The 15,244-nt window shown below is 40.5% G+C and overlaps 1 protein-coding gene and 1 long non-coding RNA gene across 2 annotated transcripts in view; one reads left to right on the forward strand and one right to left on the reverse strand.

Moving 5' to 3' along the window:
• Babam2 (BRISC and BRCA1 A complex member 2) overlaps nucleotides 1-15,244 on the forward strand; it is a 313,631-nt gene that overhangs the window by 190,680 nt on the left and 107,707 nt on the right. The window lies entirely within an intron of this gene.
• The window catches only part of LOC126494599 (uncharacterized), a 17,332-nt gene continuing 2,120 nt past the window's right edge, over nucleotides 33-15,244 (reverse strand). The window contains exons 2-3 of the long non-coding RNA XR_007590040.1: nucleotides 10,955-11,045; nucleotides 33-277 (exon numbers count right to left, since the gene is read on the reverse strand). This is a non-coding gene — a long non-coding RNA (uncharacterized lncRNA). The remainder of the gene's footprint in view (nucleotides 278-10,954; nucleotides 11,046-15,244) is intronic.

The raw sequence follows: 15,244 nt of genomic DNA on the forward strand, positions 1-15,244 counted from the left end.
CAGTGCCATTGTCCTTGGCTTCTCAGCAGCCCTCATTGTCCGCCATATTCAAAGAGTCCGGTTTTATCCCATGCTTTTTCAGTCACAGTCCAGCTGGCCTTGGTGAGCTCCCAATAGATCAGCCCCACTGTCTCCGTGGGTGGGTGCATCCCTTGTGGTCCTGACTTCTTTGCTCATGTTCTCCCTCTTTCTGCTCCTCAATAGGACATTGGGAGCTCAGTCCAGTGCTCCAGTATGGGTCTCTGTCTCTATCTCCATCCATCGCCAGATGAAGGTTCTATGGTGATATGCAAGATATTCATCAGTATGACTATAGGATAGGGCCATTTCAGGTTCCCTATCCTCAGCTGCCCCAGGAACTAACTGGGGACATCACCCTGGGCACCTGGGAGCCCCTCTAGCTCCAAGTCTCTTGCCAACCCTAAGATGGCTCCCTTAATTAAGATATGTGCTTCCCTGCTCCCCTCTCCAACCTTCTTTTATCCCAACAATCCCGTTTCCCCAAGTAACCCCCATCCTCCCCTTCTCACTTTTCTCTCCCCATCTCCCCTTACCCCCTCCCACCCCACCCCCAAGATCCCAATTTTTTGGAAATTTTGTTTTTAATTGGTACATTAAAACAAAAATTGTATGCATTATTGGAGTACCATTTGGAGTTTTGATATATGCATACCCTGTATTATTTATATCAGAGTGAACATGTGTAACTCCTTAAACACCTATAACTTCGTTATGGTTAAAACCTTAATAATCCTTTCTTCCAGCTTTTCGAAGTATAAAGTCAACTGTTGATTGCTATGGTCAGTCTCCTATGTAATAACAGCCTACCATAACTTCTTCCCCCATCAACCTTTAATTCGGAATCTGTTATTGGGCCACTGTTCTTGATTGTTCTATACTCTGCCAGCCCTGGGTGACTGATTCTGTGAAGGAAGACACCTCTTCTTGTGTCTGGAACCCATTGCTTGCGCAGGGTTGTGGGGGCTGCGATCAAACCAGCACCCATAGCTTTATGTCTCAAAACAGCAAACACCCCCAACAAAAGCTCTTCACTCTGAATGAGACTCTTTCTTCACTGAGTGAGTGTGGCCTGGCTCCCTCTCAAATGCAGGCCACTTTTCTAGACGCTGGAGGTACCCCAAGGACCTTTCACAGATTCTCTGAGATTGATGAGTAGTTGTATAACTGAACTCTAGGTCCAGGTTTTTATTCTCTTCTTGATAATCTTATTTTCACCTGGAGTTTCAATGATGGATTTCTAAATATTACAATAGACAGTGAAAGCTGTAATTACTTTTGAAGTTCTGGTAAACAATCTGCTGATGAAAAAATAGATATTTTTATTATCCTCATTTTGTGGATGAGGGAGCCCATGTAATACACACTTACAAACTTGCTTAGCCTCATAAAGAAGTGCCAGCCCAGCTGGGATTCCATCAAGGCCCTGACTTCAAATTCTGTGAGCAAGATGACTTACTCCTCCATTCAAGAGCTCATGACAGAGCGGGCCCAGCGCTGTAGCTAATGCAATCCAGGAATACTGTTGAGAAGTTAGTCTCAATAAGCTGCCCTCAGTGATAGTACTGTCTGTTTTGAAATTACCTAGCAGTTACAAAGGTTAAGGTCTGGAATTTTCCTCTAAGGGAGTAGGGAGAAAAGAAAGCTTTTTTTTTTTTTTTTCACCAACATTATTTTCAGGAAGATTTGAGGATTTGGATTCCGACAGTGAGTATATTCAAATCCTCAGGTGAGTTAGCAGGACCATTGTTGAAGTACATTGGATTGGACTCTCAGTCTCTAGGGTTCAGATTGTCTCCAGAAAATTTTTACCTGTCTTTGCTACCAGAAGCCCCACTTTCTTAGCTTGAGAACACACAGGTAAAAGGTGGTAATCACGAGATGGCCAGACGACAGCGTGCTGATAGCTGGTCAGTGCCCGTGGCCCTTTGAAAAGAGTAAATTACCTCTGTGGTTTCTGTTCTAGCTGCTGTCTGTTTCACCAGCCTTCTTGCTTTGAGAATATTTCCTTTTAGACTAGCTCAGAACATTCCACATGAGCTGTAATGCTTTAAGATTTCTGTTCTTTAAGCTAATGCTGTCATATAATGTCTGGACAAATTTGTGTGCACGTTGTATGTATAGCTAACAACAAATGACCCATAACTAGGTAGAGTTATTTTGTTGTCGGGGTTAGAGGACAAATCTCCTCTCCCAAACCTGCCATTTACTGTTAGGGTAAACTTGAACAAGTTCTGTGGCTCTCTTATCCTATTTTGTAATGACCATATTATTTTCTTTCTATTTTCCTGAGTTATAAAAGAAGAGTTATATGTAACATTTGGAAATCAGTCTCTTAGTTTCCAAGATCAACACATGGGGTTCACTGTTTTTCTGTTTACCATTATGGTAATGTCATTTTCCTGTTTCTTGAACTTTGAATTTTTCTTCTTGTTATGCTACCCTTATAAGTTGAATTTTCAAATTTCAGATACAAAATAAAGATAGAAGAGTGATTTTTTTCCACATTATCTTTAGTACTCACTAGATCCTCTTGTTTTCTTGTCCCAAAACAGTTAAAATCGGTCTTATGCCGGTTGAGACCCTGCCTTGATTTAAAATGATCTAAAAACAATATCTGATACTTTAATATCTGTAAGTAAATGGATAGGTGATATCTAGATATCTCTGGCTCAGGTTTCAAAGTGTTTTCTGTTGCACATGTATAAGAAATAGTAGGAAATTTTGGGGTTGATGAGGATAGAATAGAAATTACAGACTGTTATCTCTATAGATGTAAAACCTTTAACAGAATAGCAGCCATAAAGTGAATACTATGTTTAAAACATAATACCACACCATCCTGAAGTGAACTTTCCTCCAGGAATATAATTCATTTAACACACAAAAATCATTATACTTAATTAATCCCATTAGTGAATTAAAGGAAAAAATCATATGTTAATCTCAATAGGAACCAGAAAAACATTAGTTAAAATTTAATTCTCCTTTATAATTAAAAATGTCTATCAAACTGTGAGTGGAAGGGAGCATCCCCACTGTGGTTAAGGATATCAACATGTTCTTCTGAGGTCCGAGAACGGTAAGGATGTCTGCTTTAACCACTTCTGTGTCTGACCATAGTATCTGTTATCTCACTTATTGCCAGAGTTGATTCCAATGATCTGATTGGCTAGGGTGTGTCTGTTCTTCACCGTTCCCTGTGTGTTCTCCCCAAAGCTCAATGAGGATGACCTTCCTCAAGGGAAGAGATCTGTTCTTGGGTCAAGGGTGTATGAGTATATGTGTTCTCCTACTGAAAGCTTCCCAAAGCTCCCAAGGTCTGCAGTGTTGTATTGCGTGTGCTAACCAATGCCACAGGCAAGAAAAATAAATTTGAAAAAATCCATGTGCTTGGAAATAAAAAAATGAAACTGTTTTTGTTTCTAAAGGCTATAATTGTATATATAGAAACATCTACTTAATTTTAAAAAAGGATATCAAACAAATATTGTTAAAGTAATTTATTGTAGTTCATTGTATGAACAAAAAAGGTAGAAAGCGGCCTATCTGCTAGCAAAAAAGCAATACTGTTTAAAGTAACATACACATATATAAATTGCTTGGGAATATATTTAATTACAGTTATAGAGAATCTTTATACTGAAATCTACAAAATGACCTCTAAGAAAAATATAAAAGGTATTTTAATAGTTTATACTTATTTCCATTACATAGTTGGCGACTTTGTCCCTCTACATCCACTTTGTCCCTCTACATCCACTTTGTCCTCTACATCCACTTTGTCCTCTACATCCACTTTGTCCCTCTACATCCACTTTGTCCTCTACATCCACTTTGTCCCTCTACATCCACTTTGTCCCTCTACATCCACTTTGGTTTTCCCAATTCCTATCAGAACATCCCATTAAGCTTTTCTTACAACATTCTAGCATGTTCCAAATTCCAAATATATTCCTTTCACAAAACCAGTTCCAAAAGGTCTGTGAACTGCGTTGTCAGACTTACCATCGGAATGGCCCACTCCTCGGCACCTACATGTTTTCTCCATTAGTTACATTGTTCATCACTGTGACCAAAAGTTCATCAGACGAAATTTAAAGTGAAGAGCTGTATTTGGCTCGTATTTTGGGATGGTAAAGTTTATCATAGCACAGAAGCTATGGTAGCTGGTAGCTCCATGGTACTGAGTAACTGCAGACCTCTCATTTTGTCAAGGAAGTAGATGCAGGTCAGCAAGCTACAGACCTCAAGGCCCGCCCCTCCCTACTGAGATCCACTTCCTCCAGTGAGGCCTCATTTGCCCCAGGTTCCACCTCCTTCCCAGTGCCACCATTCATGAACAAAGTACTTAAACTTAGAAGTCCATGGAGGGTGGTTTATATCCAAATCCTTATGTCTTTTATCCATGTTTTACATGGTTTCTATCTTCAGCAATGGCAGAACACCTGATTGTTAATATGTCATAGTTTATTTTCTAGTTATTTTATTTTATGTGTTTGGGTTTTTTTTTAAATTCTATTGAATTTTTTTCTGCAGTATATTTCATTCATACTGTTCCCTCTTCTAACTCTTCCCAGATACTCCCCACATCCCTACCTAGTCAGCTTCACGCTCCCTCTCTGAAAAGATGAGGGAAAAAAAGAAAATCAAATGTCAAACTAAAAGAAAATTAATACTAAAACAAAACAAAAAGTGCACAAAAAACATGGAGTTCATTTTGTGTTGGCCAGCAATTCCTGGGTCCTTCCCTGGAGTGTGGTTGATGTGCCCAGTGGCACGCTGTCAGAGAAACTGATCTTCCCTTTCCAGCAGATACTAATTCAGATAGTTTCCTGGGTAACAGTGGGGTTTTGTTTCTACTTCCCTTTCCCAGAACTTGGGTTTTGTCCACTTTGAACCTCTCTGGGTCTTGTGTGTGCTGTCCTGTTATGTCTGGAGAGGGGTTTGATAAAAACATCCCATTCAGAGCTGAGTGCTCCAAAGTCTCTCGCTCTCTGTACATTTGTACAGTTCTACTGCCAAGGCTCTTGGTTACTCTTCATAATCTAATAGTAAGTGTGTATTGCTGAAGACACAACTTCCTAATGCCATCAAACACGGAGAAATTGAGCTGGTGCCAGCTAGAAGCTTTGCTCCTCCTGACTAGCACCCCTGGTGCTGGAAGATACTTTGCACACCACCAGAGGAGAAAAGTAATCTTCAGTATCCCTACAGCGAAGACCTGTTTGCAAGGTGTACTGGTGTAGTAACGGCACAAATGTTATGGGGGTAATCAACCAGTTTTGATTGGCTTGAAGGTCTACTCCATGAGATAGAATACATACCTAACTGTGCTAAAGTGGCCAAGAACCTGAGACTAGAGGAAAACCATGGGCCTAGAGGAAAACCTAGTACTGTTATTCTGCTAAAACAGCATAGGGATAAAATGACTCCAGTGACACATTGCCATACCCATATCCATCAGAGCCTCACTCAGTCCTCAGCCGAGAAGCTACTTTCTTGCAGTCCATGGTAATTAATTAACAACGGGATCCACAGTTCTGTATGGGTGTTTTCCCTCCCTGTAAATCTGTGTACCATGTGTGTGCCTGGCATTCATGGAAGCCAGAAATGACATCAGATTTTCTATTCAAGTTACAGACAGTTGCGAGTTTCCATGTGGATGATGGGAATTGAACCCAGATCCTGGAAGAGCAGCTGGTCTCTTAACTGCTGAGCCAGTTCTCTAGGTTCATAATATTTATCAGCCATTCTCCTAACATTTACTATTTAGCAAACTTCCCTCCCTTCTTCCTTTTCTTATTTATGATAGTGATACTTTGAATGTCTTGTAATTGTTTTTAATTATTTTTTTGGAGAAAGGGGGGGAAAGGGGGTGGTGTTCCACAGCATTCATGAAAGATTAGCTTAACTTCCTAACAATATGGAAATGTATTTCTGTGTTTGATAAATACCCTTGTTTTCTGTGGGCTTGTCAGAAGAAATCCTGCCTTGAAAAATAAGCGGATACTGAGTGGGATGGTCACTCCAGGAAGGTCGTAGTACTAGAGATTGGCAGGAGATTCAAGATAGCCAGAGAGTTCCTGGTTACAGTAATTGGCTAGAGAACATGGTAAGAGCCAGGTGGGGCTGTAATTGTGGGGTAACTGTGATGGCTGGCCGCAGAGAGCCCAGGGACAGGAGAATAAAACTCAGATTTATTTACTGGAATATGTAGAGAGTACATCTTTTGACCAGAAATAACCAGGCAAGACCCAGAAAACATAACAATTTTCAAAATCTGGGACTGGATGCTTCCAGATTGTGGGACCATGAAGCAAAGCTTGTGTCCTGTATCCTAGGTCTGGCTGGCTTTTTGTCATGTTTGTTTCGCCTCCTAATCTAATAGCTCTAGCAAAAATAATTGTTTCCTTGCCTTGTCAGGGTGCTTATCTCTCCAGGCCCATCTCTCACGACCAGTTCTTTGCAGTTACACACCATGGGTGGTAGCTTTATATCACAGAACACTAATCAGCCTGTGTCTTCTGCGCTCTTTGTCTGCTTTGATGATAATATTATATTTGATCTGTTTGAGGGTCCAGAAGTTTTACTTAGAGTGGCATTTGAAAATACGTATGATACATTTTTCTTCGTGGGACTTATAAATTGACCTCCCTTCCAGCTGGGTAGAGTGTTCTATTCCCTTTCTTCTACATGCGTGTCCGTGCTTTATCCTTCACATGTGGCGTGGGCTGAAGAGGTAACGTAGTTCCTTACCTCCATTCCCTCTTCATTTGCTCCCTAGTCCTGCCTTCATGTCTAATGGGATTGCTTCTGCTTTGTCATACTCCACACTTCTATTCATATTTGAATTCTGTTTTTTCCTATTTTATCTAATACCCTATTTTTTTATAGGAATAGTCTTTTTCCTATAAACAATTTTAAAATTTGATCGTTTGAAACCACTATGGTAAGTTCAGTATTTTTTCTTTGGTAGTCTTGCCTCTTTGTCCAACATGTGTTTTAATACCAATATCAACTTCTGTAAAATCAGTATTTTATTAAATCTACATAATGATTTAGGGAATGTTGTCATTTTTACTATATTTAGCTTCCCCAGCATGTAACAAATTATATTTCTCCATTTATCCATCTTTCTTTAATTCTGCTGTCAGACTTTATGTCATCTTTGAGTAAGCGTCTAATTTTCTGATTTAAATTAATATCCACTTACTGAATTTTTGTCAGTATTATAAATGGTCTCTCGTCTACTACGTTTTCTACTTGTAGCCCATAGTATGCAGGCTTATAATGGTTCCAACATTAAAAAATGGGGAGCTAGGCTTTTATCCTGCAATTTGTTGAAATCGTTTGCTAACACTAGTTATTTCAAGTTGATTTTTATTGACTTCTACAATCATATGACTGTAACTTCCTGATATAGAACTCTGCCATATAAAACCTGCCTTTTCTTCCTGCTTAATCGGCTCTGGGCCTTTGGCTGAGATCAAATGTAGTATCTTTCTATGTTTATACTTTTTAATGATTAATTGCCCACTCAACCATGTAACTATCCTTGCTTTCCAAAGAACCAAGAAATAAAGGCGTTAGATTACCCTGTGGAAAGTGCAAACAGCACATGAGTGGATTAAGGTATAAACACGTGATACTCTCTTTGAGAGAGGAAATGGATCAAAGGTGAACAGTGTTGGACCTGTTTGAATGTATCCATGTATCTGAAGAAGTAATACATAAACTCCAAACTAGGGAGCAGTTAGGGGGAAGAATGCAGTAGAATTAAAATCTGAATAGTAAGTAGTTTAACATTATCCAGACAAAAGCTGGCTGCACCAGTGAACTTTGAGTATTCTGCAGTGGAAACTGATGGAATGGGACTCAGTGACAGACTTAACACACTCTTTAGTTTTCTCTGCACATTTGTTGAAATCAAGATGTGATTCCTAAGCTTTTTTCTTACGTGATTAATTGTATTATTTTCCTTATATCTATTCATTTAGACCAAGAATAAACTTTGCTCACAGTGGAAAATTATTTTATCATAGTTTTTCATTGTACTTATTGAAGTTTTTGTTATTAGTCATAGAAGTTGGGCATATCTTATCTATTTCTGGAAAATAAAAACTATATTTGTCTGATGAAGTAGATTTTAAAAAGAACATTCTTACTATTTTTGGAAAGTCTGAAAACATACTTTTTTAAAGATTGACTATGTAAAAGGTTTTTTTTTTATTATCAACCTCTTGTTACAAGTTTTTTTCTTTTTCAAAGAAAAGCTATCTTTTTTCATTTTACATATCAATCCCAGTTCTCACTCCCTCCCCTCCTCCCATTCCTTACACCTACCCATCCCCACTCCACCCCTCATCCAATCCTCAGAGATGGTAAGGCACATTGCTTTGGGGAAGGTCTAAGGCCCTCCCTACTATATCTTGGCTAAACAAGAGATCCTTCCAAAGAGAATAGTTTCCAAAAAAAAAAAAGCCAGTACAAGCAGTAGGGATAAATCCTGGTGCCACTGCCCGTGGCCCCGCAATCTGCCCCAGCCATACATCTATCACCCACATTCAGAGGGACTAGTTTGGACCTATGTTGTTTCCTTCCCTGTCCTGCTGGAGTTCATGAGCTCCCATTAGCTCAGGTAGACTGTTTCAGTGGGTGAACCCATCATGGTATTGACTGTTTTGCTCATATTCTCACTCCTCCCACCCTTCAACTGGACTTTGGGAGCTCAGTCCAGTGCTCCGATGCAGGTCTCTGCCTCTTTTCTATGAGTTAGTGGATGAAGATTCTATAGTAATATTTAAGATATTCATTAGTCTGACTACAGGGCAAGGCCAGTTCAGACACTCTCTCTGTTGCTTAGGGTCTTAGCTGGAGTTATCCTTAGAGATTCCTAGGAATTTCTCTAGTGCCAGGTTTCTTGTTAGCACCATAATGGCTCCTTCAATCAAAATATCTCTTTCCCTGCTCTCATCTCTGTCCTTCCTCCATCTCAACTGTCTCATTCTCTCATGTTCTCCTCGCTCCTCCCCTTCTCCACTTGTCTTCCCCTTCAGCCCTCCCTACTCCCCTCCACCCCCATGCTCCCAATTTTGTCAGGCAATCTGAAGACATGCATTCTTTAACAAACTCCTTGTCTACTGGTAGTTTTAAAAGAGTTAATTGCTAATACTTGTATTATTATGCCATTCAGTTAAGTTTGTGGTGTCCTAATACCTTTTATACTCTTTAATCTTATTTCCATTTATTACTAAACTTATTGGTACATAAATAGATTAATAATGACCTAATTATTTTAAAATACTGTTTTCTTTTTTTCTTTCTTTCTATTTATTTATTTTTTATATTTTTTTTATTTTTTATTAAAAGAAAGAAAAAATTTCCGCCTCCTCCCAGCCCCTCACCTCCCTCCCCCTCCCCCCCTCTCCCTCTCTACCTCATTCCTCTTCCCCTACCCCTACTCCTCTCCCCCTCCCTCTCCAGTCCGAAGAGCAGTCAGGGTTCCTTGCCCCGTGGAAAGTCCAGGGTCCTCTCCCCTCCATCCAGGTCTAGGACGGTGAACATCCAAACAGGCTAGACTCTCACAAAGCCAGAACATGAAGTAGGATCACAACCCTGTGCCATTGTCCTTGGCTTCTCATCAGCCCTCATTGTTCGCCATGATCAGAGAGTCCGGTTTTATCCCATGCATTTTCAGTCACAGTCCAGCTGGCCAATAGATCAGCCCCACTGTCTCAGTGGTTGGGTGCACCCCTCGCGGTCCAAAAATACTGTTTTCTAACTTACAGTATTGTTAAGTCAGTATATTTTTATTGGTGCATGTACTTTGCTTACTTGTCTGCTCTTTGTTGTTGTTGTTTTATTTTCTGAGACAGGGTTTCTCTGTGTAGCAGCCCTGGCTGTCCTGGAACTCACTTTGTAGATCAGGCTGGCCTCAAACTTGCAGAGATCCACCTGTCTCTGCCTCCCAAGTGCTGGAATTAAAGGCGTGCGCCACCACTTCCCAGCCACTTGTCTTCTCTTAATTGCTTACTTTGCCTTTTTAAAGTTTTATTTTTAAAAGATTTGTTATTTTTATTTTATGTGTGTGAGGGTTTTGCATACATATATGTATATACATCACACGTATGCCCAGTGTCCTCAGAGGCCAGAAGATGTCATACCCTGGAACTCGAGTTACAGTCCAATGTGAGCCACCATGTGGTTGCTGAGAACTGAACTCATATCCTCTGGAAGACTAGCAAGTGCTCTTAACTGAGCCCTCTCTCTATCCCCTTCTAACTTTAGTTCAGTGTTGATTCATGGCCCACGAGGAATGCTGTGGAACTCAGTCCAAGGAAACATGTACCGATCTGGCCAGGAGAGAGTAGGTCTCCAGAAGGTAGCGACTGAGCTGCTGTTTCTCGTCCTGGGCAAGAAGGACGAGACAAGGAACAGGTTCTGTGCAGACAGGCTAGGTTTGCCCAACAGAGCTCACATACACAGCCAGGCATCGTTTGTTTAGTGTGCCCTTCAGGGAACAGGTGAGTCAGATAGTCTAGTAGGAGCTTGGGTAACAGTAATAATGTTGGTAGCCATAGAAGGTTACATAGCCGAGAAACAGTAGAGCCATGATTCTCCCCAGTCTGACCCCAAAGTCTGAGATCTTTCTACTGTAACACATTGCCTAGCTTCTAACATGCATAGACACATTCACACCTGAGTCAAGCAGATGGCACAGCAGGGCTATGACCTCTGGACCTATGACAGGGCTCATCTGTATTTCAGGTCAGGTTTACCATACTCATGTTGACAAGAACTGGCAGAATGAAGCACGTCCTTTGTCACTGAGACAATTAGAATTCTAATGCTTGCTGCATAGTTCTCTGCACCTGTGCTAGGAGTAATATGGTAAGTTATGGAGCCCATTGAGGCTGATAGAGAACCAGCATACCTGCCAGTGTCTGTCCAACTGCCCGGGCGATGTCGAACCTGCAGATTGTCTGGCCTGGCCCAGATAGTACACCACAGTCTGTACAGGCAACCTACACAATTTTAGGGGGAAATAATTATTTGTGTTTAGTCTAATGTCACCATCGTAGACGTTCTATTATCTGTGCACATTTTAAACTGTTTATAATGTGTTAATATTATGTTCCACAGATATAAATTATATATAAAAAACATTGATATGAAGCTCAATACTTATTACTGATGGCTAAGGTTTTAAATATGCAATCTTAAGTGTTCTAAAGCAATAGATCCCAATCTGTCTGAGTAGTTCATTGTCCAGAATTTCCTTACTCCCAGAGGAAGGATTCGTGGATGCCCTCCCTCCCCCTTTCCCCTTCCTTCCATGTAAACAGAGACTGCACTTTTGTTTTTTGGCTGTCCAGACCCAAATAACCACACAGAAACTGTATTAGTTACATTATTGTTTGGCCAAAGGATCAAGCATATTTTTAGCTGCATCTTAAATTAACCCATTTTTATTATTTTATAATTTACCGTGAGACTCGTGATTTGTTATCTTACATCTTATCTGCCTGACTCTGCCTTCTTTCTCATTGCATTCAGTTTAGTTTTTTTCTTTATTCTTATTTTTTTTTTAACCAGGACCAGATGTGAACTTCTAAGTTAAGGTATAGTCTTAAAATCCATGAAAAATCTCATTATTTTTTAATTGCTGGGGAAGAATATCTTGGTACCCATTGTTGCAAATAGATTAGCAGAAACAAGGCAGTGACCTGTAGTATCTGGATTAATCAGGAAGTAGCTTGCTTGCTTGCTTGCTTATGGATTGTGAGTCTTGGTAGAAAAACAAACTCTCAGAGGCAGAACTTGTCTGCCCTATTCTCTCTCCTGACCATGGAAGCACCAGTAAGCAGTCACTGGAAGACTGGGCGCACTGCAGTCTTCCCAGTTGTGTTGATGGTGCCCCTCCTCTCCTCACATACCAAAGAAGGAATGCTTCTGCTGCCCTGACACAAATGTGTAGGACCCATAAGCTGTTAAGTACTCCACTGAGCTGCTTGCTTTCCTATATGGCCATTCTTTCTCTTATTTTCTTAGGTTTTGAATAGCATTTCAGAACATACTAGAAGCTGGAAGGTTATGTCAAGATCCCCTTTATCCCTTTTCTCATTCCAAGCTCCTGTGTCTTTAAGAAAAGGGCCAAGTAACTTGGTCCCTCTCCAGGTCCTAGAGGAAATGGACTGTAGCAGTTGTGCCTTTGTGCAGCAGATGTTTTAGTTGGAAAGGCTATCAGCTGTCTGACTCATAATAAATCCTCAATTCCAGTAAATTCCCAGTTTTCAGTTACAGTAGGTAGGATGCAGGAAAACAGTGCCTTCCACTGCGGGATCTTTGAGCTTGTTTCACATATTACCCCTGTTCCCAGTGCAGTACACTGTGCAAGAGGATGAAATACAAGGGAGGTTAGAGCAGTTCCAGGAATAGACGCAGTCAGTTGGTGTTTCTGTGTGAGACCATTGGAGGTAAACCAAAGCCACTGGCCTCTCTGACCTAGTACTAACAGCAAGAAGCATACACTGCTGTGTTTTCCTGTAACTTTCTGCATTAATATTGCTCCTGAATTAGGGTAATTTGAATAGCTAATGTTAATTTGAATGATCAAGTTGTTCTTATTTCCATGTTCTGTATACATTCCATAGGGTTTTTTTTTGTCTTGTGTTGGGGATACCCTTTCCCCCATAGAACTTTGAACATAATTATATGGTTCTTAGGTCATGTCTTTCATTTTAGACTATTGCTTTTTGGGAAAGTTTACTCAGTACGTGTGTACTTCTCAAAATCCCAGTAAGATTTTTACAGCCGGGTTTCTGATGGACAAACCAGAATTCTGTAGAAGGAATGCTAAACCTGCCCTCCTTTCTCTTATGTTCACGATGGGGGCTACTGAGTCAGTGGAGTGGCATCTCATTCTTCTCCCTCTGCTAGTGTCCAGCGTCTGCGTTTTCAGATCACTTAGATGAAAGAATATTAGAATCTTTACAGATATAAAAATTCAAAGCCTCATTTCTTCTTCAGTCCTATTTCTTCTGGTCCAGAACCTGGCTGTGATTTCTGAGAGCTCCCGAGGAGATCTGTTTCCAGTGAAACACAAGAGTCAGAAGGTCACCATTCTGGAGCTTCTAATATTTCCCAGGGTGCTCTTTGGCTTTTCTTATCTCACATCAAATTATTTTTAAGTGATTATATTTAGCACTAAGCTCCTCCTATGTAATTTGTTCTTTCCATTTTAAGATGATCAATTGGATTATGTATCATAGACTCCACAAACTCATTGAGCACAGGACATTAAGAAAGCATTTTCGCTTTTGCGTTCAAAGACAACATTTGTAGAGTGTCAGTGTTCAGGAACCTTTCTCCAGTGAGAGACTAGAAGTGCTGACCCTGGGTTTGTGCAGCATTGAGAAAGTCATGGTGAGAGGGAGGACTACAGCATTAGGAAGACAGAAACAGCTGCTTCACTGAGAACTCGCTTCTTTCGTATTTGTCTCTGCCACCGTGAGTAGAATAATGCCTTGAACCCAGCAAGGTCCTGTACTGTGGTGAGAAAAGCATGGGCTAGGATCTAGATGATGGACTCTGTCTCTAGATGCCCTGCTGACACTCCCTGAAGGGCATTCTCAATTTAATCTCACAACGCAGGTGATAATAGTACCTATCTTAATGAATTGTTGATGATTATGTCAAGTCATGATACTTAGCACCCAGAGAGAAATGAGCCTTACAAGGCAACACCCATGAGAAGCATTGCTAACACAGATTTGACTATTTTGGCCAAGAATCTGGACTTCATTATCAGAGAGAGGCCATGTACCCTAGTAGATTGGTGTAATTCCTAATTGGAGGAAAACAGCAAAATTTGAGAGAATTATTAAGCACATCTCATGTTCTGATAGTCATACAAGTTTTATTATACAATTGAATATAAATGTTCCATACATTTGTAAAGCATGTTAGTATGTTTCTGTGTTTTTGTTTGCTTGGTTTTTCTAGGCAGGGTCTTGTTATGTGTCACAAACTGGTCTGTTCACTATCTTCCTGTCTCAACCTTCCAAATGCTGAAAGATCGGGCATGTGCCATAAAACCTGTCATGAGTTTCTGTTTTAAAAATTTGTGATCTTCTCGGTTCTCCTGGTGCATTTATATATATTTTTTTACATTTATTTCTTTTAAGTCAAAGCTATATCAAGTTTACAACACAATATAGACAATATAATCATATCTATTCTTTAGCCATTTGAAAATAAGTATTTGCCTTGATAGACACAAACTCTGTATGCTTTGATATGTACTCTTGCAAGTGAAGACCCCTCCCAGTAATTACATATGCCGTTGAGGAAATTAAAATTGATACATTATTACTGTCCAGTTCTAAGATCCATTTAAATTTCACCAAGTCACCCAGTGAGTTCTTGGTAGCAGAGTAAACTCACTGTGAAATTGTGTGTTATCTTCAGTTATATGTCTCTTCAGCCTATAATAAAACTTCAGTATTTCTTTGGCATTAACAACATTTTAAAAAAATATAGATCATTTATTTGGTAAAGTGTCTCCTAATTTGGGTTTGTCTGATGTTCTATCATACCTGGATTTCATGTGCGCCAGTGGCAGGCTACCATAGAAATTAGCTGCATTTTCTCTCGCCTCCTCTCAGCGCCACACCCTTCCTGTTTTCCTTTTGACTGATAGTATGCTACTCACTTGTTTTGGGCTTATCTACCATAATTTGGGTCTTAAGTGTCCCACAAAGGCCAATGTGCAAAGGCTCCAGCCCACGGTCCTCTCAGAAGGCAGTAGAACCTTTAGGGCATAGGTCATTGTGACCCCAGATGCTCTTCCTCTTTTTCCCTCTGCTCCCCCCCCCCTGCCCCATCCTCCTCAGCCATCATGAGATAAGCAGCTCTTTTTCATCAGGTCCGTTTGACAGTGCTGTCTTATGTTGCCTTGGCTCAAGAGACCCCTGTTGAATTAGGAGCGGCGGGGCTGCGTCCCCGGCACCCGGCCGCCTGCATGGCTAGCTTATGCCCAGAAATAATTACACGGAAACTGTATCCTTTCAAACACTGCCTGGCCCATTATCTGGAGCCTCTTATTGGCTAGCTCTTACATATTGTTCTAACCCATTTCTAATATTCTATGTAGCCCACGAGCTGGCTTACCAGGGAGGATCTTAACCTGTGTCTGTCTGGCGCGGGAGAATCATGGCGACTC

The sequence above is a fragment of the Alexandromys fortis genome, unplaced genomic scaffold, assembly GCF_014885135.2.
Source record: "Alexandromys fortis isolate MF-2015 unplaced genomic scaffold, M_Fortis_MF-2015_v1.1 scaffold_362, whole genome shotgun sequence".
Taxonomy (NCBI): Eukaryota; Metazoa; Chordata; class Mammalia; order Rodentia; family Cricetidae; genus Alexandromys; species Alexandromys fortis.